This window comes from Euprymna scolopes, chromosome 11 (assembly GCF_053919585.1).
Source record: "Euprymna scolopes isolate OS-2025 chromosome 11, ASM5391958v1, whole genome shotgun sequence".
NCBI classification, from domain to species: domain Eukaryota; kingdom Metazoa; phylum Mollusca; class Cephalopoda; order Sepiida; family Sepiolidae; genus Euprymna; species Euprymna scolopes.
Genome location: NC_136492.1, coordinates 76360490 through 76386941, shown reverse-complemented (window position 1 = coordinate 76386941; position 26452 = coordinate 76360490). Strand labels below are relative to the sequence as shown.

The following is a 26452-nucleotide window of genomic DNA, read 5'->3' as shown; positions in this document are numbered from 1 at the left end:
TAGAATTTGCTAGTTAAGGCATTAAGTGAAACCGCAATTTATTGTAACTATAAATTGCCAAATGAAAAAATATTGGATATGTAAAAAAAATAATATAAAAACAAACCGCACATTATATTTCAGCTTGAATGAAACTCTTCTAGAGTTGATCCAAAATGCAAAATAGTTCTCTAGATAGAATGTATTCCAAAATAATTCCAGCGTCACAATGCATATAATCTGATTGGAAAATTTGCAAAACAGCTGAAATAATGAAAATTGTTTTTTTTCCGGGCAGTGCAATAGTCCAAAGAGAAGTCTGTCCCTAGTCAAATGGGACCTAATAGTAAAAAGAGAGAAATCCAAAATGAGAACCTTTATCCTCGGCTTAAAAAGAAAGTGATTTCAAGTAGGGGGAAAAAAAAAAGACGTGAAAGCTCGTATTACTGTAACCGGAAATTGTCTAGACAGAATGAAAAGCTTCTTTTATATATATATATATATATATATATATATATATATATATATATGTGTGTGTGTGTAAATTAATGACTTTTAAAAATTAAATTGAAAATAGAAATCTCAATATGAGTGAATAGAGCATAAGAAAATTTCCTTTGACATGTCTGCTTTATGGTACCAATATTTTGGGGGTTATTCAATGCCAAAAAACAATTCTGAAAAAAAAAATCATTCGAATGTGAATTACAGTTTTATTCATAGTCTGAAGAAATGGTATCCATACATTTAAAAAAAAATACGAATCACTATCACGAGTCAGAAAGAAATCAACCATGTCACGAAATTCAAACTGTTATTATCAGCCATATCAAATGTCTTGATTTCAAACATGCTTGTTGTTCTCAGTGGGAATGTCAGACGATCTGCCGAATGCATTCTGTTCTATTGCGTTTAATCATTTGCATAGGTTACAGCAAGGCGGAGTTAAATGACCTGCTGTGTTTCTTTGCCTAATTCTGGCACTCCCAACAGTGAACGTTTGATAATCAGGCCTCTCTCTCTCTCTCTCTCTCTCTCTCTCACACACACACTTTTGCCATAATACTTTTCTGCAGTGATATTTCTAATTGATGCATTGAATATGAATTTCTGTATTATCCATAGCTGGAGCAGAAGGATGACCATACCTGCTCCCTACCCATTAATATTAATGCATAAATTCAATGAATTGGAAATTATTTCGTCTAATCCATACAGTATTCTGCATGTGTATTCATTGCACAACACGTGCCTTCAGATGAAATGGTTTGATTGTATCTTCTATCACTAATGAAGAGCTGGTATTTGTCCGTCTGAAGCCGAAACTATACTATCATTTCTATTATGCTTTCTATGCTCCATTCGGTCTACTATACTATATCAAACTAATGTGCTATCTTTCAAGGCTCAATTTATGGGAGGTGTAGCGTAGTATCTTTGTAGCTTAATTGCCGTAAATATATCTTTATAATTTACTATGTTTTTGTTTCATTTTAATTCAGTCGAAGTTCTCAGAAATCGGGGGAGGGGGCTTCCACTTCGCTAACGCTTGATCTTTATATGAGATACATAGAATATTCCATCAAAGTTCGAATAATCCATTAAATTGTTCCTTAACCTCTCAAACACTGAATTATTAAAGGTGTTGAGAACATAATTTTCTTCTCCTCAATTAACCATTTAAATATGCTATAGCATACTTTTTTTGTGATCTCTTGATCTCATTGGATTCCAGGACAAGAATTCATCTAGTCTGGTGGGATATTCAGCTTCGTGTTGTTACTTGAGATAACATCACTTGGAGAAAATGCACGATTCCTTGTAAAAGCCAGTGTTGGTTAGACATACCAAAGGGATCTTATTTGGGTTGCAAAAACTGTGATTTTGAATATTTAGTCAGGGTTTACATCTATGGTAAAGTATCTTCATGCCAAATTGTCCTGACAAACCTCTGTACAGAGAGATCTAAGACATCTAACTATAATGTCTAGTAGGCATTCAAGTTCTCTCCAGCAGGCATTCAAGTATATACATATATGTATGTGCGTGTGCTATAAATCACATTGACACACCTGTTCTCGTTAGATCACCAAATTTAAGCAATATTGAGCTTGGTCAGTACCAGATAATAGATTATTTGAAAATACCTAGCGCTGTATGTAGGAGACTTGCAAGAGCTGAAAAAACATAACGTCGTCATCTCCCCTAACGGAAATATACATGCGACTGGGGACCGCTTGTGAATTTCATATTCCCATGAAACTTCCTCCCTGTCTAAGTGAGTGCTGTTTTGGTACAATTGGTGTCGATTTGTTATAGAGCATGGACGTGGGTATGCAAATACATACGAAATGTGAGCTGACATCACAATAGGAAAATATAAAAAGCCTATAAAAAGGAGAGACCACATTGGAAACGTGGGTAACCTCACAGCTGTAACAAGAAGTCACTTGTGGCGGGAGGATGAGGAAATAAATGCCGTTGTTACAAAAATATAGGAGTTGAGTTATTACTTGTCTTCTGTTCTTTGCGACGTAGATTGCTACAACATGTTGGGTCCTGAAATGTCTACATATTAACACAGGTGTAAGCGTGTAACATTACGGCTTTGGTGCATTAAAGGCAACAAGTAAAAAAAAAAAAAAAATTCAAGTATTTAGGAGAATTGAGAAAGCAAGAAGGTAAGAAATATCTCACCTTCAATCTATTTCCATAATGAGACCTTTCGATTTTTTTTTTAATTTCTCTCCAATTTGAAATGTTTTGCTTTAGTTTCATTCTTCCTGCTTTTTATACAGATTTATATAGTTTTTCTTTTCTTTTTTCAACTTTCCAGTTTGAGACATTTTCGTATTTCTTTTTTAAACTTCACCAAACCAGGCGTTATTTTATATAAATATTTAGTGTGAACATTGACGAAGCATAATTGTTTTTGACAGCTATATACTTAAAATAATCCTAGAAGAAAATATATTTGGCTGCAAATTAATGTTGAGCAACACATCTAATGAAATCGAAATTCTCTTATCTATTTCGCAAAAATAGATAAAATACAGAATATGGAAGTAGATGTTTCGTTTCGTTTTTTCTTTTTTTTTTCTTTTTAAATAATTTTTGTTGAAGCGATGAGGCTGAGGTCGTAAAAAAAACTATGAAAATCTGCAACCACTTTCTTTTTCAGTTATAGCCGGGTCTTCAAATTTCAAGGAAATTCTTGATCGGTCTTTCATGCTCCAGTAAAATAATATTGATTATTATTTTAGATACGTTTAAACATCTCTATTAGAGGCTTTGTTTGTTGGTTTGGTTGTTTTGTTTTCCGGCATATCAACCATGTTCGGGTTATCTAATGTTGAATCCAATAATTTTAGAAGAAATAGTTTTATGCTTTAAGATCTTTATGCCTGCAAATATTTATTCATGGTGTATGGTTTGTTTGCTTTGTAAAAGGCAAATTTTGTTTTTGACTTTGCAAAACTCAATCATGTTCTGCAAAGGGGAAAAAACAATGACATCAATGTTTGGTGCCTTTTAGGTTAGTAAGTCAGTATCTTGAGACAGCCTGATGAAGTAACGCCAGTTTTGTGTGTAGGTCTGTCTGCCATGCTTACGATTGAAACGAACAAATTGAATGAACATATCTTGAAGATATTTGGTCTTTTTTATCATTGTCTTTGCTTTATTTTGGTGTAAAGATTAGATAATAGAAAATGGGTTCAAGTGTGAGATGAGCAAGAGGTAAGAAACAGTAGGTGGGAGAGTAAGAGGTCATTAAAAATGGAGGTGATCATAAATTTAAAAAAAAAAACACTTTTTTTTTGCCTATATCGTACAAATCTCCAAAGATAAAAATTTCTACTCTTGTTCTTTTTTTTTTTTTTTTCTAAACATTTTTTTTTCTTTCTGTAAAGACGAAATATTTAAATTGAAAATCCGTAATGGAAAATGATCCTTGCTTAATGGCAAACAAGGTGAAATTCTAATACAGAAAGAAAAAAATATATATTTAAAATCAGCATATATTGAACAATTCCTGAAAAAAATCAGATAAAATATATTTGAAACTTAAAAAAATAAATACATTTTGCTAAATTCAATTTCGATTGCTTTAGCTATAATGGATATTCTGTCAAGACCAGAAGTAAGTACCAAAAATTGGTTTATGATATTATGATTCTTGGGGTTCTGGGAATATCATGGTACCAAATTACTAGTCTTTCGAAAGGTGAATTTGGAATGCTAAAAACCTACACCGTCGAAAAATGGTCCCAAATCCGCAGTTTCACTTTTCTTTTTTCGTGATATGAATTATAATTATGAGTGCCGTTCTTTTGAACGGCTCTCATAATTATAATAAGTAAGGCCTCATATTTTTTAACTTAAAAACTAAAACTTTAAAGAGTTACAAAGACGGGAGTAGTACCATCAATGTCAACCTCTTTTGATGCCTCTGTCAGAAAAGTTTTGAGCATGCTTTATCACTCACATCTCTGTTGCCACTCAAATCGACGGACCCATCTCCTAACATCAACTGCATCATCTTCTGTAAACGTTTAACAGGCGCCAGTGAACGTTGATCAGTTAAATGTTTAAATTAAATAAAAAACGAATGCGTTTCAATTCGTTAATGTCATTTGACAGGTTTACAATTGTCAGTAAGAAACCCCGTGTCAACAAGTCATTTGGGTTTTTTTTTTTTCTTTTCTTTTAATAAAGATTAGCGAGGGGTAACCGGCGTTGCCCGGGTGTTTGGAGGTGTGGGGGGGGGGGTTTAAAAAAGTAAGTATGAGGATCAAACCCGAACCGTTGAAGCAAGTTGTAAATTAAAGTGTGAAAAAAAAAAAAACGTGCGACGTTAACCATTGCCCCAACGCGAGATGCTAACGGAAACACGTTTGAATTTATTTAATTACTTGGATTTAGCAGGTGCCCGTTTTAATGAGTTAATGAGGTCAAGTTTGACTGCGGGATAGTATTCATTTACTGCTGAACGCTCCCCCCCCCAAGATGTTATAGGAAAAAGACTACTCCACATGCGGCGAGCGACACATATTGAATATTTATCTTCCCGAAATCGAGCAAATTAAATAGACAGGCGAGCTTCGTTGGTAACTGTGAGATATTACGATTTATATGTGATATAAAAAGTTTTTAAAAGTTGTGAAGCGAGCGACCGCTTCTCTGAAAAAAGCCTTGCCTTTTGTTGACATACAGAAAAAGCGAACACACATACATACATACATACATACATACATACATTCATTTTTGCTTTTATATATATAGGTTACCACGCTCACGTTCTTTTTTATTACTTGACGTCATATTGCAAATGTTATTTAAACTTTTCTTTCTTAGCAATAATTGTATACCTGATTTAATTTGAAACTAGCAGTATTCACTAATCGGCGTTGCCCGGTGGAAGCGTACCCCCCTCCTCGAGAAAAAGTAAAGTACGGTTATTGCTGCTGCTGCCCATAGGTGGAAAAAAAAAGAAAAACTATCCATTTAGCCGTTGAAGCTGTGGTAATGTTGATTAGTTATTTACCGACTTCCCTGACTAAAAATAGTTCGTCTCAAAGTTTTATTAAGAAGTAAAAATTTATTTAAGAACGAAAACACGGAATCCTATCCTAAGGAAATGAAACGAAACTTCTTCCGTGTATTTACCATTTATTATTTCTTTCATTAATTACTGCAATACTTGGTTGCAATCATGTCACTTATCACCGTAAGGAAAAAAAATAAAATAAAAAATACAAATAGACCCCAAAACAAACAAAAAAGAAAACACCCCGAAAACAAATGAAGGTTTTTCGTTTCATTTCGATAATAAAAAGTAATAAAAAAACACTAATAAAAAGGAAAAATACAAATAAAACTTAATTCTATAATATAAAAAACTTAGAAAAACGGAGAAAAAACACGAAAAGTTATACGTATTTATTGCAAAAAAGAACATGAAAAAAGATAAAAATAGGAAAATAAAGAAGTGAACATAAAAATCACATAAATAACTCTGCATAAATGTTAAAACTCTCCCCCCTCCCCACCAAAAAAAAAAATGATTCGTTGCATGGGCACGAACGTTTACCCTTTTATCTATTGCTCCACGAAAATGCCATCGAAATATCGTCATGTTTTATTCTATTTTAACCAATTCAAGGAAGACACGCATGCCTGGTTGCCGAAAGGAACGATCTTTTTGCAACCATCGCTGAATTCGTTGTTTTCAATAACGAAAACAAGCAAACACCTTATAAACAATGACCCCTCTCCCCCCCACAAGAAAGTAACGAAAATTCGTTTAGTAAAAGATTCGGCGGACGTTTATGCATTGCCCCCTCCCCTGCAAATTCCACAATTTACATTTTTTTAATGTTTAACGTTAAATTCATTGATTACAAACTTAACTTTCAGAAAAAAATATTTAAATGAATAAAAACAGAAAAATGTTTAGGAATTTTATCGTCGAGGGTCAGTTTTCAATTATAATGTTCTTAGAGGAGGAGAGGGTCAATTTCATAGACGTACGCCAGAGATTCGTTCATATTTTCATCTCATAAGTTTTGACGATCGATCCAACGATATTTTTTATTTAATCAAATGAATAAAGGAAGGAAGGTTTAAAACGAAGCAAAGGTATTTTCATTAGATGTAAACATCACCAGAGGTAGCTGCACTAACTTATCTATATGGAAGTTATGACTTTTTTGACTTGTTTAATTTTAAACTAAATAAATGATTTATATAAATGCGTGGCTATCGAGCAGTGATTTTGATTAAGGGGCGATGTGTTCGTTTTATGTATAATTTGGAATAATAGAATTTCAAGCTAGTAGGCAATGAGAATAGGAGGAACGTCACTGGGGAAAAATCGTTATTTTCGAATAGTGAAATGTAATGATGGTTGTATGTGCATGAGTGTTTAATCCAGTTAATAAGGGTTTCAGGTCAAAATAGTTGTAATGATTATATATTTACCCGGTCTTGTCTGGGAGAGTGAGAGGACTTGTCAGATAGGGGGGAAAATACGAACTACTTCGTCTATAGATCTGGACAATAGTGATGATGCCTCTCCTATGATGTAATATAGAATTTAATTATAACGAAAAAGTGTGTTAAAACGACGTAGTGTAGTTACATAAAATGGGGGTTGAAGGTTTAGACATAATAAATTTGTATGTGGCATCTGTTAATGAAAACCTACAGCAATTTGGTGCAGAGGAAAATTTCTGTAATCAAAATATTATATACAGGATTATTCCTGACTAGTAATACATCTCTATACGGGCAATGCCATGTGAATATTGCGAAGATAAATCTAGTGATTTTATGCGCCTGAGACTAATAATGGGTTTTGATCTTGCAACATCAAACTTCTTCAACCAGTCGACTCAACTTATATTGATCAAATACCAACTGGTAGCCCGGCGGCAAGCTCTGAAATGGTGTAACATCCTAACATAAATACAAATAAGGCTGATAAAAACTGACTTACATATCATAACCAAACAATAGTTCGTCCAATCACATAGAGGCAAGAAATGATCCTCCTTCTATACAAATATTAGACTTTAAATAACAATCTTTTATCTTTTTTATTTTCCATGAAGTGATTGCAAACTTGTCAGATTTACTTTATCAGATTTAGTATTTATTTCCTTTCCATCGTAGGAAGATGTAACACAAGGTTAAAAGATAGGGAGAATCAAGTCAGCGCCTTTAAAGGAGGAAGACTCTGGCCTATTAAACATTGCCTTGACCGACTCGTTTGCATTCCTCGTTCAGGGCGCCTTAGGCAATTAACAATGAATTAAGTCCTCCCCAAAGAGGAAAGGCAGGCCTTAGAAGAGTGAACTTCCTAGGATTACTCAGGACCAATACCAAAGCCCGACAATTAACAGGCCACTGAAATGGCCCAGTTCCTGTCGGACTGATCATTGAGAATGGATCATTGACAGGTATTTAGTAGTAAAAGTCTTTTAGCAACTGACACGATAGAGAGACAACTTCTTTATCCAGATATGCTATTTTGCATTCATTATCTAAGCAGATAGTTTCTAAGAGTAAATAAGATAATCTCTATTCATATGAAGTAAGGAAATATAATTATTATTTAATTAGCGGAGGACACCCGACCATGCCTGGTCATAAAATAGGCTTAAATATATTTTAATTCGTGCAGATTTCGTATTTATTATTACTAAACAAGGCCTCTAAGAATATTATGTTGTGTCTAATATATGGTACTGATTTCAAAAATTAAAATAATAACTTGGGTGCTATCAGCTACAATCGAAACCAAAACATTTAGCGCTCCAGCTGCATTCCCTACCGTTTGATCTATTGTCAGATAAGAAAGATTTCAAATTAAACCAGTTCAAGGTATGAATAAATTTGTGCATGCGCAAAAGTAATAGAAATATGTTGGGAAGTTGAAATGAACATTTTTGCATTTCAACTTGCCGATATATTTCTGTGCACGTTATTCATCCATCCAAACAAAGATTTTACTTGTTATAAATCATCCGTCATGTATGATAACTATTTCTTGTTAATTTCGGTGTTATGTGACGAGTAGTTTAAGAGTTTATCTGTTAAATATTTGCACACACACACACATACATATACATACATCTACTGTTTTATTTATATAGATTAATAATTATATATACATGAATCTATTATAAAGTTATGTATGTGTATATATTTATATACAGGGTAGAATGATAAAATTGTCACTCTATAAAAGACGACATGATTCCTTTCCGTTTGATGAAAATCGGTTTTCTTTTTTTGTTGCAAACCATCTACTAGTTGCCTAGTTGTATATAAATCCCAAGAGTGACTAGGGTCTTCTATCATGTCTGAAAGTGATACAATGTTTACAAGATAAACCGGAGATGCGCCGCTGTACAACTCATGCTCTCTACTGATCCAAGTTATGATAACAGGACCATTGCCAGCACCGTCAAAATGCCAGGAATAATAGGGACATGACCAAGGTGATTAAAACAAAGTTTCCGGCCATGGTTATAGTCTTTAATGTGGTTTCAAGTGAGGGCCACATCATACCACCTCACATTTGTGAAGTCGGCTTGAAAGTCAAGATCAAAGTGTACCTGGATGTGCTGAAAAGTGTGGTGATCCTCTTGTGCAATCAGATAGCCGCTGACAGCAGCAGGACTCGGCACAGGCCTATAAGTCCAAAGAGAACTTGGCTTAGCTTGGGAAGGAGGGCTACATATTTGTACCCTTTTCTCACTGAACACCCCCCCTCCCCCGACCTGAACCCGCTGGACTACTTCGTTTGGTCATACGTCGAGAACATCACCAACATAACCTCCCACAACACCAAAGCCAGCCTGATTGCCACAATCTGCTAAGTAATCGCCAAGCTCCTGCTGGTGCTTGTGGAAAAAACATGCTCTCAGTTCTGGATCTGTATCAAACCGGTGATTGAGGCTGAAGGTAGCTACATTAATAGATGTCAGTTCTACTACATAATCAAGTTACCTGAATTGATTTTTTTCAATAAAAATTTTAAAATTAATCTGTAATGTTGTTTTCTTTAGGGCGACAACTTTATCGTTCCACCCTATACAGGATACACTTCTAAACTAATTGATCTTTATAAATTTTGGAACACACTTACCAGTCATAAGTGGTTGTAATGTAGGTAATATTTAGTTTGTTTTATGCAAAGGGAGTGAGAATACTGCTTTGTAGAGTTTGGAAAAGTATAGCTTACTACTCAAGTATGAGCAAAATATTGCCTCCCTTCCTTTAGTTTGGCCTTGTTCAGTAACTTTCGCCACTTCATGTGGCTAATCTCATCCTCCTCTATAAAACATGCCACACTTCTTGCATCGACTTTTTTGTCTTGCCAGTAGCAAAGAGAGCACACATTTTGTTTTTTTGGGGTGAAGTTGTTTGTAGCATTGCTATTAAAATAGCTTTGTAAAAATTAAGATATCTTCGATTTTTGAAGAATTTTAACAATAGGTATAAGACATTAATTAAATATATTTCCTAAATTTTAGTCTTTTAAAGAGTTGCTAGAAGACATATTTACACAATCTCTCATTTGAAAATCCAAATATTTCAATTTTGCACCAAATTCGATCCATAATAATTAGACATACAGTAAGCAAGATTTCCTGGATTTTAATTTTTTTAAGACCACTTAAGCTTAAGCCTTAAATTGTGGATATTTTGTAACCTGAAATATAATGGACTTGATCAAAATTAGAATTATATTGAAGACATCAGGTTTAGCATCTCCATTTTAATCTTCGTAAGAGACCAAAAGTGGAGCAAAACTTTTTCTGTTTGAGGAATATTACACAGCTTTGGACAGATATTCTAGTGTGTATATATATATATATATATATATATATATATATATGAAATAAAATGGAGGTGGAAGGACCTGATTACTCAACGTTTCGCCCGATTTATGTGGACTTCTTCAAGAGGGATGATCATTGATGAGAGAGTCGGAGGATTGGGGCTATATATAATGAGGGGGGAGAGCAGCGTGTTTTCCTTATGTAAATTAGATGTCATATATACATGTATATACATTTTATGAGAGAAAATAAAATAAAATGTATATACATGTATATATGACATCTAATTTGCATAAGGAAAACACGCTGCTCTCCCCCCTCATTATATATAGTCCCAATCCTCCGACTCTCTCATCAATGACCATCCCTCTTGAAGAAGTCCACATAAATCGGGCGAAACGTTGAGTAATCAGGTCCTTCCACCTCCATTTTATTTCATATCGTCGGATTTAATCCAGCTCAACAATCATATATATATATATATATATATATATATATATATATATATATATATATATATATATATATATATTAGCAGCAAGTCGTTATCAAGGCACTTTTGATTAAATACGACAGTTTTCTTTATTTTTCTGTTGATTTTCTCGATCTAACGAGCATTTTTTCTCATTTCATTTGGTAAGTTGTGTATTAGGTTACCGAGTGATTTTTTTTTGTCACCATCTTCCTTGAGCTCTTTCGATCCTTGATCGTTGTCAGGAGCAATGTTGTTGTTGTTATTAAAGAGGCTTTTTTCTGTTGCCTTTTTTATATGTAATTAATTTTATGTTGGTTTTTATTTATTGGTTGAATTTTATTTAGATATTTTGTTAGGGAGGGAAGGGTTAAGAAGGGTGTGATGAAAATTGTTTGTTTTTTTTAACTATAAGTCAATATATATATATATATATATATATTGTTTGTGTGTTACGAATGCATATATTAATTGTTCAATATATTTAATATTTTAGTACCGATGTTAAAAGGTATTTTGTTAATGTTGGGATGTATTTTTTTAAAATTGATATTCCTTCTAGCAATTTAAATTTGTGTGCAATTTTGGCATTTAATTTTCGTGTTAGTGATTAATATATATTTCTTATTTCGGTTGACTTTATTTTATTTATTTTATTGTGAGCGGTAATATGGCGTTGAATGACACTGCTTTCTGATAGTTGATATGTGAGGCTTATGGAGAGGGTTGTTGTTGTATGGCCAACATATGTACAATAAGAATTCAGATTCGAATAGGCAATAGAATTCATATATTATATTTGTTTGGCTCAGTATGAGATTTATTGTATTATTGTTCTTAGTTACTAGGTTGGAAGTTTAATTTTCGCATAATATATTATTAGCTTAATCTTTTTTTGTTCAATGGGTTTAGTATATCGTTTTATTAGGTTAGTCATTTTTTCGTCAAGTCTATAGTTAGAATGAAATTGATTTTTGTAATAATAATAGTAATACCCACACACATATATATATATATATATATATATATATATATATTGATTATGCATATTATCACCGTTTGTTATTAATATTATCATTATTACAATAATAATATAAAGCTCTTTTTTATCTTATGCAACTGCAGTTCTTGCTCATTTTGCTTGTATCTTCCAATACGTTCCTTTATCCAATCTTTGTTACCTGTTCGTATTTTTATCTGCGTTATAAAAACGCTGAAACATTTTCAACCGAATCCCAACTCTTATCTTTCTTTTTGCTCTATCTCTTCATAAGAGGTTTTATGCTCCAGCATTTCGAAACCACGTGATATGCCCCAATTACTTTCAAAGCTTTCTCTCGTTGTTCCTCTTAATTCAAAGAGTCTCAATATGTTATTCTCTCTTCCTCACTCACTCTCATCTTCACTTCCTCTATATTCTCTTTTCCTCACTGCCCTTCTCCCTCCCTTTCTCTCTTCCTTACTCCATCTCTCTCTTCCTCACACCTTTTAGCCTTCTCTCTTCCTCACACCTTTCCCTCTTTTCTCTTCCTCACACCTTTCCCTCTTTTCTCTTCCTCACACCTTTCCCTCTTTTCTCTTCCTCACACCTTTCCCTCTTTTCTCTTCCTCACACCTTTCCCTCTTTTCTCTTCCTCACACCTTTCCCTCTTTTCTCTTCCTCACACCTTCCCCCTTTCTCTCTTCCTCCTCCCCCTCTCTATTCTCGCTTCCTCACTTCCTATTCCTGTCTCTCTTCCTCACTCTCTCTACTTTCTGTATCTCATTGACTCTCTCACATCCTCTCTTCCTCACTCTCACTCCTTCTCTATTCTGTCTTTCTACCTTCCTATTTCTGTCTCCATTCCTCACTCCCTCTCCTTTTTCTCTTCGCCACTACCTCTCCCCCTTTCTCTTCATCACTCCTTCTCCCCCTTTCTCTTCATCACTCCTTCTCCCCCTTTCTCTTCATTATTCCTTCTCCTCCTTTCTCTTCATCAATCCTTCTCCTCCTTTCTCTTCAGCACTCTTTCTTCTCTCTTTCTCACCCCGCCCTTATTTCTCCTCTTTCACTCTCTTTTCCTCCCACCCTCTCCAAATCTGTAATAAAACTGATATCTATCACTTCAAAAAAGTGTTTGCAATCGAAACCTAATATGGAAATTTCTCGAAATAAATATTCGTTTATGAAATTGATATTAGAAGTAGTTTTAAAAAATCTTTTACTCCTTAAAATATGGACAGTATTTATATTTCTAAAATCCATTAGCAAAATTAGAATGCAAATATAAGATAAACTTTACTTTTGTCTTTTTGGACTGTTAACTGTTGTAAGAAGTTAGACATATGCTTTGCTAACACATGTGTGTCTGTGAGTTAGCAAAAAAAAAAAAAAAATGCCTATAATGTGTAATATTCCAACTTCCTTTATAACTGTTTACTATATACGCTCGTAGACTTGGCATTCACAGACACTTAATTTCCCTGTGGCCTTGAGGTAGAATACTAGACAATGAAGTCTAGGCTAACATTGTGCCTAAGTTCGAATATCTCGATCAGCAGTGATTAGCAGTTCTTACACTGACGATTGCGTAATTATAAAACACGTGTGTGTCGGTTGTTACCAATAAAAGCCTAATATTTTGAAAATCAGCAACAATATGAGTGTCTGTTTCTGAAGAGTGCTAATTATAAGAAATATTTATAGCTCTAGTATTGCACTATTGAGCTATCGATGCGTGTTAAGATAGTCGACATATCAATTTTTAAAATATGTACTTGTAATCAACAATAATATTACTTAATTTTCCTGTAAAATTACGAAAATGCATCGAGTAGAATGTTATTTATAATTGAATGTAATTTTTACGAAAAATTGAGGAAATTACATTTTTCGTAGATGTTTTAATATAGACGTTAAGATTTTAAAGACAAGGGACACAACTCAGACGCTAAAATGTTGGTCATCTTTAAATGGTGACTAACATTTTAGCCTATAGTGATAAACGTTTTTTTTTTTTTGTTTTTTTTACTAAAAACACAATTGCAGTTTTTCTACTGGATAAAATTTCGTAATATTTTGATATATTACTATTTTCGACACGATAATTTAGTAAATAATATAATTTTTGGTTACAAGGACATATTTAAAAATGGATCTGTCGACTCTATCTTAACAAGTCCCGAGCTCTCTAAATTAAATCTTTGTGGTATTTGTTTATAAGCAAATACTATCCCAAGTAGTAATATTATATACCAGCAGGCCGTCCGACATTGCCTGGTCGTAATATGCGCTTAAATATGACATTTTGATTAATGCAGATTTCATATTTATTATGTTATATTGGACCCAATATATAGTACTGATTTAAAAAATTAAAAAAAAAAAAAATGACTCGTGCGCAACCACCGAGAATCTAAACGAAAACGTTTAGCTTAAGATTTACTTTTTCCTTTGACGTTAATGCCTGAGCTATGAAGACATGTTTTCTGCAAGGTTACAAATTAAAAATTGAGCATATAGCTATTACGTTACGCATGCATATTCGTAATGCCGTCATTCGACCTTCACCTGGCAAATTTCATTTTTAAAATTTTCGTACTTTTGCACCGATTTTTCCCAGCTAAAACCCAAAGTTTCGCATGGGTTTGAATGTTCTGTATATTAAGCTACATGTCTATAAATCAAAAACTGACAGGAGTTTGGTAGGCAAAGTTTTTTAAACAAATATATACGTGAACGTGCATATATATATATATATATATATATATATATAAGCCTGATGAATTCTAGCATGGATGAAACACGGAATATTCTGTGTAGCTTAATTGGCATATATAGCTTATAATTTAATACTATATATATATATATATATATATATATATATATATATATATAAAATAAAAATTACAATTAAATTTACCAAAATGATTCAAGATGGTGAAATTAAAGTATAATATAAATTCGAAATTCCGCGGATTAAGGACTATCCACTTATCAAGTGTTTCCTTTTCAGATTAAATATGTTTTTAACTCTTTTTCAAAGTGTTTTTTAACATGTTTTATTAACTGCTTGCTCGTATATATATATATATATATATATATATATATATATATATATAGAGAGAGAGAGAGAGAGAAAGAGGTTTGTGTTTACTATAAACTTTTTATGCAAATATTACGCAAGTATAAATCATGTAGAATATCTGCATGAATATAATGACATGTAATAGTAAACTAAAGATGATTATCTTATAATAAAACGGGAAAAAAACTAATAGGGAATTAATTAAAATGAATATTTAAAAGAATATGCAAATTAGCTAGATCTTTTGCAAATGAATGCAATTCTACGACCCATATGTAGCAACATTTTATTTTATTTTTAAATAAACAGAAAAAAGGTTCGCCTTTTTGCTTCTTGGCCTTCGGGATAAGATCTTTTTTCTGTTATCAAAGTGTAGTATCTGTTCCGGCAGATACTGCAATCAACGTTATATGTAGGAGCAACCCCACATATCAGACCATTGCTTTTAAGCAATCAGTTTTTATCAATATAGGGGAAACGCTTCATACCAATTGTCACTATCCAGTTCCCTCTCGGGGAAACTGGTCCTCCTCCCCTCACTCTCCACATTAAAAAACAGCCTTGTGTCCAATTTGTTCAGTGGGGAAGCAAATAAATAACTAAATAAATAGAAAAATGTTTTTTTTTAATATGAATATCAATACACATAAAAAAAAAAAACATATTTATAGGAGAACAGATAGAAACACACACACATATACATAATTGTTTGAAGAACTGAACAAGTAGTTTCTCTTGTTTTGGTGTTGTGAACCTTTATTGGTGATGGTTGTGATGTCACAGGTTTCAAAGTAAAATAGATGTTGTATGATTGTGATAGACTCTTTTAGTCTACTGGTTAAGACATGTTTCCTTTAACAATGACAAGAAACCCTTTCAACCACCGATTGTCATGGCTAATAACACTCTACTTGAGAGTTCAACTTCAAACACCTCAACCTAACATTCACAGGCAACATGAATTGGAACAAATGCGCTGAAGACATTGCCAAGACATTGATGGTGTGTCCCCTCTACCGAGCTAGAAAACTGTTCACACCAGCCATTATCTCATATCTCTACAAAGTAACCATTCGCCCATGCACGGAGTATTGTTGCAACATCTGGGCTGGTGCATTATAAAACAGGGTCCAAAAGAAGTTTCAATCTAATAGGTCCTGCACTGTTAATCAACTCCAACCGCTGTCCCATCACCACAATGTCTTGCATTTATCTTGCAAGCACTTTAATGAAATGTACTCTGACAAAATTGTAGCATTAGTGCCCCCATTGATGTAAAGATCCCTGATTTATCAAACAAGCAGCAAAATCCCACCTTTTCACAGTAGAGCTCCCCAGAAAGCTTTCCACTTTAATACAGTGTGGAATGATAAAGTTGTCGCTATAAAGAAAACAACACTACAGCTTTATTTTAAAACTTTTATTGAAAAAAATCAATCCAGCTAACTTGATTAAGTAGTAGAGTTGATATCTATTCAATGTAGTCGCCTTCAGCCTCAATCACCACGTTGATACAGGTTTGGAACTCAGCAGATGATGGCGATCACGCTGGCTTTTGTGTTGTGGGAGGTCATGTTGGTGCTGTTCTCGTATGATTAAAAGAAGTAGTCCAACGGGTTTATGTCTGAGGCAGAGGGGGGTAGTAAGATAACAAATACAAAGTTGTTGTACTCCTTTTGAAGTCACTTTGGACTTGTGTACTGGCGCTGACTCCTGCTGCCAGCAGCTAACTGATTGCACCAGGAGATCAGTACACTCTTTAGCACATCCAAGTACACTTTGGTGTTGACTTTCAAGCCGACTTCACAGATGTGAGGTAACATGATGTGGCCCTCACTTGAAACCACACCAAAGACCATAACTGTGGTCAGAAACTTTGTTTTCATTACCCTGGGTATGTCCCTATTATTTGTAGCAATCCAATGATGCATTTTGAGAGTGCTGGCAATGGTCCTGTTGTCATAACTTGGATCTGTAGACAGTATGAGTTGTACAGTGGTGCATCTCCAATCTCGCTCGTTGAACATTGTTTCACTTTCAGACATGATAGAAGGCTCCTATCGCTCTTGGGGTTTGTATACAACTGACCAACTTGTAGATGGTCTGCAACAAAAAAAGAAAACTGGTTTTCATCAAACGGAAATGGAATCATTTTGTCTTTTCTAGGGTGACAATTTTACCGTTCTACTCTGTATTTTTTGCTTCAACTGCTAGACTTTGGAATTCCCTTTCTGTTTCCTACTTCTGACTCTATTAACATGCAGAAATTAAAATGTAATGCAGACATCTTGCAGCTAAACTCCCTACTGAGTGTTTCTGTAGGCATAGTCCCTAATTCATAGTACCCTATTACGTTTCAGTGACAGTGTGCCTTGTTTGGGATAAGTAAGAAAAAAAAGTGCTAATTATGTTTTTCAAATGTAAATGATTTTTGCCATAGCAAGCAGCCAAAATACTGTTTCTACTGTCAATAATCCAGTTTATGATAGAAAATGGTTTGTATTTGTGACAACAAAAAGTGAATTTATGTGTATTTCTATCATGATAAAGTTAGATATGTTTATAGGTACAGGATTCACTCCTAAACTAATTAACTGATTATTATGAATTTTTTAGCACAGTTGCTCCATGTAAGAGGTTCAAATCCGAGCTGTAATCAGTTTATTTTTTTTCTTTTTCAGTCGCATGTATATCTTGGTTAGAGAAGTTAACTACATTTGATTTTTGCGGTTATTGCAGAGCAATGTCAACGTCTTCCTACTATGACATTTGGTATACCGAAATGGTCACCCATCTAGTACTGACCAGGCTCAATGTTGCTTAACTTTGGTATGTTGATGTGATGATGCCATATGCATACAATATACAGTTTTATGCAAAAAAAAGTAGGTGGAAGTTTTTTGTGAAAATTTAGATGCCTTTCATTAACATTAGGCATTGATAAATATTACGGTTTCTTCAAAAAAAAATATTTTAGAGACTTTTATGGGAAATAATATAAGAAGAACATCCCTATTTGAAAAAAAATGTGGACTATATTCAGTTTTATTTAGTTTTATGCAAAGGGGTAAAAAAAAAAAAAAAAAGTGGAAGCCCTTTGCATAAAACTAAATAAAACTGAATATAGTCCACATTTTTACCCCCTTACACATATTAGCTGTGATCAAATTATTACTTATATTATTAATTAATCAGTTATTAGTTTAGGAGTGAATCCCGTACATGCCTAACTTTAAGATAGATACATATAAACAAATTCCTTTTTATTTTATTCAATTATTTTTGGACTATTATCTTCATCTTCTAGTTGTTGTTTCACGACATTTCGGCCAATTATTCCTTTGGCCTTCATCAGGTGGGGCAGTGGGTAGAGATGCGGAATATCTATGATTCCAGGTGAACATTGTCTGAAGGTAGCGGTTTTGATCCCACCCAAAGCCGTTCAGAGGATTAGTTGGCTAAACCATGATGAAACGACAACAACTATTGAAGGCAGTAATTGCTGTGAATGTAGTTGGAAGATTTGACATTCCAATCCCGTTGGGGTTAACCACCTGATGAAGGCCAGAGGAATAAATCGCCGAAACGTCGTGAAACAACAACTAAGAGATGAGGATAATAGTCCAAAAATAATTAAATAAAATAAATTATATAAATTACTCATCTGAATAAGAATTCCAAATTCAATGACAAATTCTTTTTTATTGTTACAAATACAAGCTATTTTCCATTATCACGTGACAGACTTGAGCAATTCTTTTTCTATTAATGCCGCTATTCACATCACCTTTCTTTAACAAATATGCTTAACAAATCAATACTTTCAAAAAGAAATGTCTGTGTTTTGGGCTAACTGATTTTCACTCAACGTTTTTTTGAATCCAGTGAGCAGAAAGAATGCTTACTGAGACATGTGCCCATGAAATTGAAAACACTGAATCATGTGTGAACTCCTCACTTCCTTAGCTATCGCATCAATCAAATTCCGACAATCTTCTTCGGCCAATGTCCGAACATGAGCCACTGTTTCTACAGTTGTTGAGGTTGATAGCCTTCTTGCTCTTGGGTCATCGTTGAGGTCATCACTGCCGCCCTTGGAACGCTTGATATATGTATATTCGCAAACTGTTGTTTTGTGATGGAGAGAGAGAGAGAGAGGGGGGGCACCAGCAGCCTCGTAAACATTGCGAAATATATCGCTGATATGAGAAGATTCACATTCAAGTTGTGTTATGAATTTGATATTTTCAATTTAAAATTTTTATTTTTTAAATTTTTTATTATAAAGAAGTCATGGAGGTTAATGAGTTTCGGACAATTATTCCTCTGACCTTCATCAGGTGGGGCAGTGGATAGAGATCCGAAATATCTACGATTCCAGGGGAGCATTGTCTAAAGGTAGCAGCTTCAATCCCGCCCAAAGCAGGTCAAAGGATTAGTTGGCCAAACCGTGGTGAGACGACAACAACTATTCCTGTGGATGTAGTTGGAGGATTCGCCATTCTTATCCCATTTCGGTTAACCACCTGACAAAGGCCAGAGGCATAATTGGCCGAAACGTGGTGAAACAACAATAGTGTAGCAATCGTTAGTAGTAAAAATTTGGTAAATTGGATTGCTTAAGGGGACGGCTCATCAAGAACTTGTTTATGTTGGACTTGAAGATAACCATATTGTAGTCAGCTGGGAAGCAGGCAAACGGAACAGAGTTCTATGGACGGGTAGTTTTAAGAGAGAAATTTTGTTTATGTAATCTATGTTTAGGTTTAGGCACAGATAGTGGGGGAAATTATTGATAGTGGTTTCAGCTAGACGAGTGTTTTTTTTTTTGTGAATGTTTTTTTCGGGAGGGGGGCACTTACGGGTGTACTCGCAAGTAACTTCTTTGTAGGTAAATACTTTTTTCTGTTATTAATGAGTCACCATTTGTCAAGGCGCAAGAGCCACTCGGAGATAAGATTGTGAGTTGGACGATTATTGGCACCAGGAGAGAACTGAAAACAATGGGTGGAATTGGCAGAAGATAAATCCACTCCCCTCCCAAATCAAGAAAAAAAAACAAAACTAAAGAAAAAATATTACAATATACGTACTCGTGACGGAAAGAAAATATCGTACACCAAAAATCACATAGTTTTATTTTTATAAAGAAAATTATTTTTAAGCGATTTTGACTTTTTCCAATGCCGTCCTCCCCATGTTATGAATGGGTTTTCTAAAATTTTGCAAAATTTTTAATTATTTGAAATTTATCTTGCATAGCGAGAGATCGTAGTTCGTCAATTATCCACAATTTTTTTTTTTTATCTTTGATGATTTTTTTTTTTTTTTTCATAGAGGGGGTTTGTACCGGAATTTATTATCCAAGAGAACGGCTCTTTAGGTATTTGTTTATATTAGACTTGAAAACGACAATGCTGTAGTCGGCTGAAAAGCAAACTCGTGATATCTTATTACACAGATGGGATGTTCTAGGAAAAAAAAATATTTGTGAAAGTTTTGTTTGGTTTTTGGTACAGAGACAAAGAGAAACGAAAGTTCTTTGTTATAGTTTTAGCCAGACAAGTTCTTGCTGTGAATATTTTACTGGGTAGAGTTAGGGGTTGAAGACGACTCAAACACATACCATGAACATTACGATACATTAGAGAGAGACTAGCAAAATCTCTTCTGTGTAAAAGAGGCTGTAGGAAACAGAAGTTTCCACTCGAATCATTCCACACTGACAATTTTCTCACTGCATAGCTTGGCTCCATCGTCAAAAGATGTACCATAGCTGCTTATGTCACATTAAAAGAAAAGCATCATTATCGGTCCATGTTTCAGCTCCATGGAACAACCTGCCATAGGAGTTTTAATGGTGAATGCTCAAATGAACTACAAGCCCTTGTGCCCCCTCACTGTAAATACAACCGACAAACCCGACAAGCAGCAAAATCTCACCCCTACACAGTAGATGCCCCAACTTGTAAGGAAACCTACTCTAACAGTTTCTTCCCCAAAGCTGCCAGACTTTGGAATTCCATTCCAGGCTCCTGCTTCTCCAACTGTACTGACATGCAGAAATTCAAGTGTAATGTGAACAGACATCTGTCTGCTCAACTTTCTACATAGTATCTCTGCAATTATGTCCCTGATAGTATCCCTCTACATCAAAGTGGCACTGTACCTTGTTTGAGGTGAAAATGGAATTTAAAGAAGTTATTTACGATGCTTACCATGTCCAGATTTAAGTCGCCTTGTATAAATATTCATACAATATATAGATGTGCACATCGCCCAACTATGCTTTTGCATGTCTTGTTGCATTTTGCTATTTTTAACTCGTCACCGTTATGTTGGGACTTTGTTTTATTTGGTCACTATCGTCATCTTCTGGAAAATCCATCCTTTACTGCAATAATTATCTCTTTTTTGATAAAGAGTCTGTCAAAAAGGGAGATAACATTACAGTGTAGAGGATAAATGGTGGAAGTATTAAAAAAAAGTCATGATGATCTGCACAGGTGGATTAATGGAGAGAGAGAGAGAGAGAGAGAGAGAGAGAGAGAGGAGGATGGCATAGTGTCAATAGCCCCACAAAACTAAAAACAGTTAACATCGTGTTGCAAGATCCAGGAAAAACATTGTCATCAGCAACTACAACTCTTTTCTGCATCTCTCCTACAACTCTTTCTGGATGCATCTCTCTCCGTTCACAAGACAAGAGAATTAGTATCTTCTATCTATATAAAGTAGTACTCTCTGCTGTCCAGCTGTTTACGAACTCCTAATGTTTTGTAGAGAAAAATGTTGCGAGTGCTAAAAAGTGCTAAATGGCTCAAATACGCCCACGTCTGTGTATTTGGTAAAGTTCAGTTATTTAAAAAAATAAATAAATAAATAGGTGTCGACACGCAGCTGCTTTTATCTTCAACGGTCACGCTAAATAACGTGAATTCTTGCCATCTGTACGCAAATTAGATAGCATTGGAGTGGCAAACTATTTAAAGAACAGAACAGTTTGTTTGAAGAAGGCAAACTGTGCATATGTACTCTACTGAGGTGTGACAGATTATTTGCTTGTATTAACATGAACAAGGCAAAAGGGGACATTTAAGGAGACTGCATTTGTCCATTGTTGAAGAAAACCATAAATTTGAAGATAGGTCACCATGATCATATATATTCCGAAACTACATAGTACATGGATAAGTATGTTTTGTTTTGATAAATGGAGTACATCGTTATCATCTGTATTCAACGTCCATTTATTTTATTCATAACAGGAAAAGTATAGAAATTTAAAAGAAATAATAAAAATGTTAATAAGAGGTTCAGAGATTGGGTAAAAAATGCAAAGAATGGTAATATTTTTCTAGTTAGGCTCCGAAGTGGTCCTCCTCTCGTGTCAGGACGAAAAGCTGTGACTGCAAAATTTAAAGAGATTCAGTATAATTTTATACAACGATTCTTGTACCTGATTCGCTCATTCTAATCACTCCTGGCTATAAATATAGTCGTCCAAATCTTTGCAACCATACCCCATAATATTATGCTAAAAATCTTATAACAGTTCATATTGATTCCCAAGATATACCAAATGTACTTCAAGCTGTGTTAAAAAGGCTATAAACTGACTGAAATTCATTTCCGTAAATGTAAATTTATTTATGCCCCCCTCCAAGCCAATCAATGCTGAGTACATTCCCAAAATGCAACACTATAAAATGTAAACGTAATAGTGATGTCCCCTATTCTGTCGCTGTATGGATTCTTCCTGCCTATGAATAGTCATCATGCATGGAATTTCGAATGGAACCCTGTATTTAATCCACGGGATCCACAAGCACCTGTGGCATAATAGATAAAGTTCTAAGCAAAGTTCAATTCTCAGTGACATATTTCTGGCGGTTCTCTTTGTTTCATTTTGCTACAGTCGAAGTTCTCAGAAATCAAGGGCACCTTTCCTGGAGATAACAATTGATCTCTGTATGAGATGCATAGGCATTCGAATATTCGATTAAAGGTCTCCTTCACCTCTTAAACGTCGAGTTAGTAAAGTAATTGAGAAAATAATTTTCCTCTCCTCGATTGGCCATTTAAATATGTTGTAGCATATCTTTCTTGTGGTCTCTTATTCTTACTGGATTTCAGGACAAGAACTTACTTAATCTGGTGGAGTATCCAGCTACGTGTTCTGAACTGAGGTAACATCACTTAGAGAAAGTACACTATTCCTCGTAAAAGGCAGTGTGGCTTAGCCATACCGGAGATATCTTATTTAGGCCACAAATATTATGTCATTTAGAATATTTAGTCAGTTTACTCGAAGAAAAAAAGTATACTCATACCAGGTTGCCCTAACAAACCTCTGTATAGAGAGACCTTAGACACTCGAGAACAGTGTCTAGTAGGCACTCAAATTCTCTCCAGCAGGCATTCAAGTTGTGCGTGTATGTGCACATACGTGTGTGTGTGCGAGGACCTATGTAAGAACTTTGGCATAAATGTGTGTGTATGTGAATAACAATTGAATAAGTAATTCCCCGGCTCCCTCCCTCACCGTTAAAGTTTTTCTCATTTTGATTCGTTTTGTTTTCTTCCCTAATATAAGAAAAAAAAAAAAAAGGATTATTTTTTCCTCCTCATCTCTAACAAAAAATACACATGTCTTATGGATATTTTCCAATTTTTTCTACTTTAAATAAATACAACAAAACTTTCCCTTAAAGTAGTTTTTTTTTTTTTTAGTGCCTAGTAGGCATTAAAGTTCTCTAAAAATACAATTGCAAATTACATAAGACTTCTATCCAGTCACGGGTGACAGAATATGCTACCCCCGTGGATTAAATAAAGGGTTCTGTTCAAAATTTTGTTCAGATTCCCGAGTTTGACAGAAAAAAATAATTTCAAAATTTGACAATATACACCCGAAGAAGGTCGGAAATTACATCAGCTGAAACATTTTGCGAATAACACCTCAGATGAGAATAGTAGTCTGAATAATCCAAATAATAAGAATTATCAATCCTCATCTAAAAAATTCCAAAACATAATAGCTTTCTTTCAGTGCCTGACAGGTGTCTTTTATGGCTTTCACTTGTCAAATAAACCAAATTAATTAACAGTAATTCTTCAAGAGGTTTTCATTTCTCACTGTGGACATCTTTGAGCAATTCATGTGATATTCATTAAATTATATTAAAGCATAAAACTTATCAAACCATTTGAGATCGCTAAAAGGAGATTCAGAGTCTCTCATGCTGTCCACTTTGATTGAATCACAAATAATCTATTATGTATTTTATCACTCATGTTATATAATTTATATGAAAATAACCAATTAAAACTGTGAAATGTATCTTAGACTGTACATTGCTTGATATATTTGTTTTATGGTATTTGTTTTCGTTTTAGTCTGAGACTTTTACTTCAATATAAATCACTTTTGTTTCCAAATATGAGTTCTATTATTCTAATGATATTTATTATCGTCTTTTAAAGTTATGGCATTTGAAAATTTAATTAGTTCTTAAAATACTTTGTCGTAGAAAAACTAGAGGTCGGTGTGTAAAAAATTTTTTTTTCTGAATTAACGTTGCAGGATATAATGTCGTGAAAAGAAGTGTGTGACAAGTGAGATTCATTCTGCCATTTTTTTTTTTTTTTTGTGGTGTACGATGTCAAAGTGATCAGGCGTATTTTACGCGGTTGAGAGAATACAGCTCATTTCGATATATCTTGCTGTAACCTGTTTGAACAAGTAAACAATTAACTGTTTTGAAATTTCATTATACTACAGCTTCTTATTCTAGTAGCTTTTTTCCCCAAAACTACAAGCTTGTAGAACTCTTTTATTGCTGTTTTCCTCCTACATACAACCTTTTTTTTTCTTTCTTGAACATAGTTACAAGACTATGTTCAATAGGCATCTCTTGTCTGTGCAATAATAATCTTTTGTTTTTGTTAGTTCCTTACACAAAATGTCTTCACGCTTTGTCTGGAGAGATTTCTATAAAAACAAACAAGGCCCAGAAGTGTTAGTTGTGGTTTTATTCATTTTATTACCGGAAGGAAAGAAGAAAAACTGAGAAACAGAGCAATTCATGATTTGTTGACAGAACAAGACTTCAGATATTGACACCAGCTAGAGATGTTTTGTTGCAATCTGAGATCGAAGAATAGCTCACATTGTTACAAACCGTTTTTTGGTGCTTACTGTCCAGTCATCAAAATGAATGATGTTTAATAGGTAACGCGACACATCTGTAGCAGTAAAGAGCTACTTTCTTTCCATGGATGGATATCGCACTGATATGATTTTGTGACCTGTCAGTCAATCAGAATTCAGGGCATAGGAATATAGCGAAGTTGCTTAAACGAAGAAGTCCTGCGTCATCAAACAGAGAGGAATTCTCTTCACTTCTCCAAAATTGGAAACTGTTTTTTTTTGTTTTTTTTTTTTTCTATGCACAAGCTTGCTTCCTCACTATCCTCTGAATAGAATGGACATTGTTTTCTCATAGTTTCTACTAAGCAAGCATTTGCGACTGTTTATTTGGACTTAGATTTCTAATCGGTTTTCAATAAAATCTAACATATTTTAATTTGGAAATTTGGATGACTTTGTCATTTTATTTGATTATATACTTTTACCGTCTTAAACATCATCCCCACTCGTAGGGACTATTTAATGCTATAAAAAGATTGGGAAATTAAAATGTTTTCTATTTCAAAGAATGTTTTTAAGTTGCTTACACTCCATATCTGCAAACTGAAGATACAGTCTTCCAGGGAATCTGCAATAAAAAGATGGTCTACACGCTATAGGACACATATACAGAATTCACTTGACAGTACCTTCAGAATCATACTAAAATGGTCTGAGTACTGGTTCCTAATGAACTCCAATGCCCACTCCAAACGTTTCTGTGATAATTGTTACCATAAACACAACTATGAATATTTGCATACAAAAACATAACACGTACTACCTATTCCTCTACATCAAAACTTCTCATTGACAACCTGAGCACTTTTCCAGGCAACATATCACATCATTAACATGCATTAACAAGCGAACGTTGTAGATCAAGGAAGACCTGATTTAAATGTGTAAAAAATGATTTGACTTATATGACATCTAGGTGTAAGTTTCTGTTAGGAGATGGCTACTATACAATTTGGCACAATAGTGTGTAAATATCACTGAATCATCTGTAAAAAGTTAAATATCGAATGTAGCAGAATGTTCTGGGAATATATAGCACAAAGAACAGTTGGAAATAAGACATACACCATCCCTTACGATTTATGCAATTTCTACAGCTACATATACAGAAAACAGAGCTATTACACATGACAGTGATAGGAGACAAGAGAAAGAAAGAAGCAACCTTAGTAGAAGTTAGTGTCCCCAGTGATGCTAGGTTAAACAGAGCTTAGGAGAGAAAGATAATGAAATACCAAGGTCTTAAGAAATTGGAATCTTAGGATACTCTCCATCATTCAAGTAATTATAGAAACAAACGGACTCATGAAAAAGGATTTTAAAAACTATTTCGTAAATATACCCAGTGAACCAAGTGCAAGAAAGATAC

General features: G+C 34.2%; 1 protein-coding gene across 1 annotated transcript in view; it reads right to left on the bottom strand.

Moving 5' to 3' along the window:
- Positions 1-26452, bottom strand: part of LOC145287914 (uncharacterized) — a 1114340-nt gene that overhangs the window by 17060 nt on the left and 1070828 nt on the right. The gene's annotated exons all lie outside the window — the stretch shown is intronic.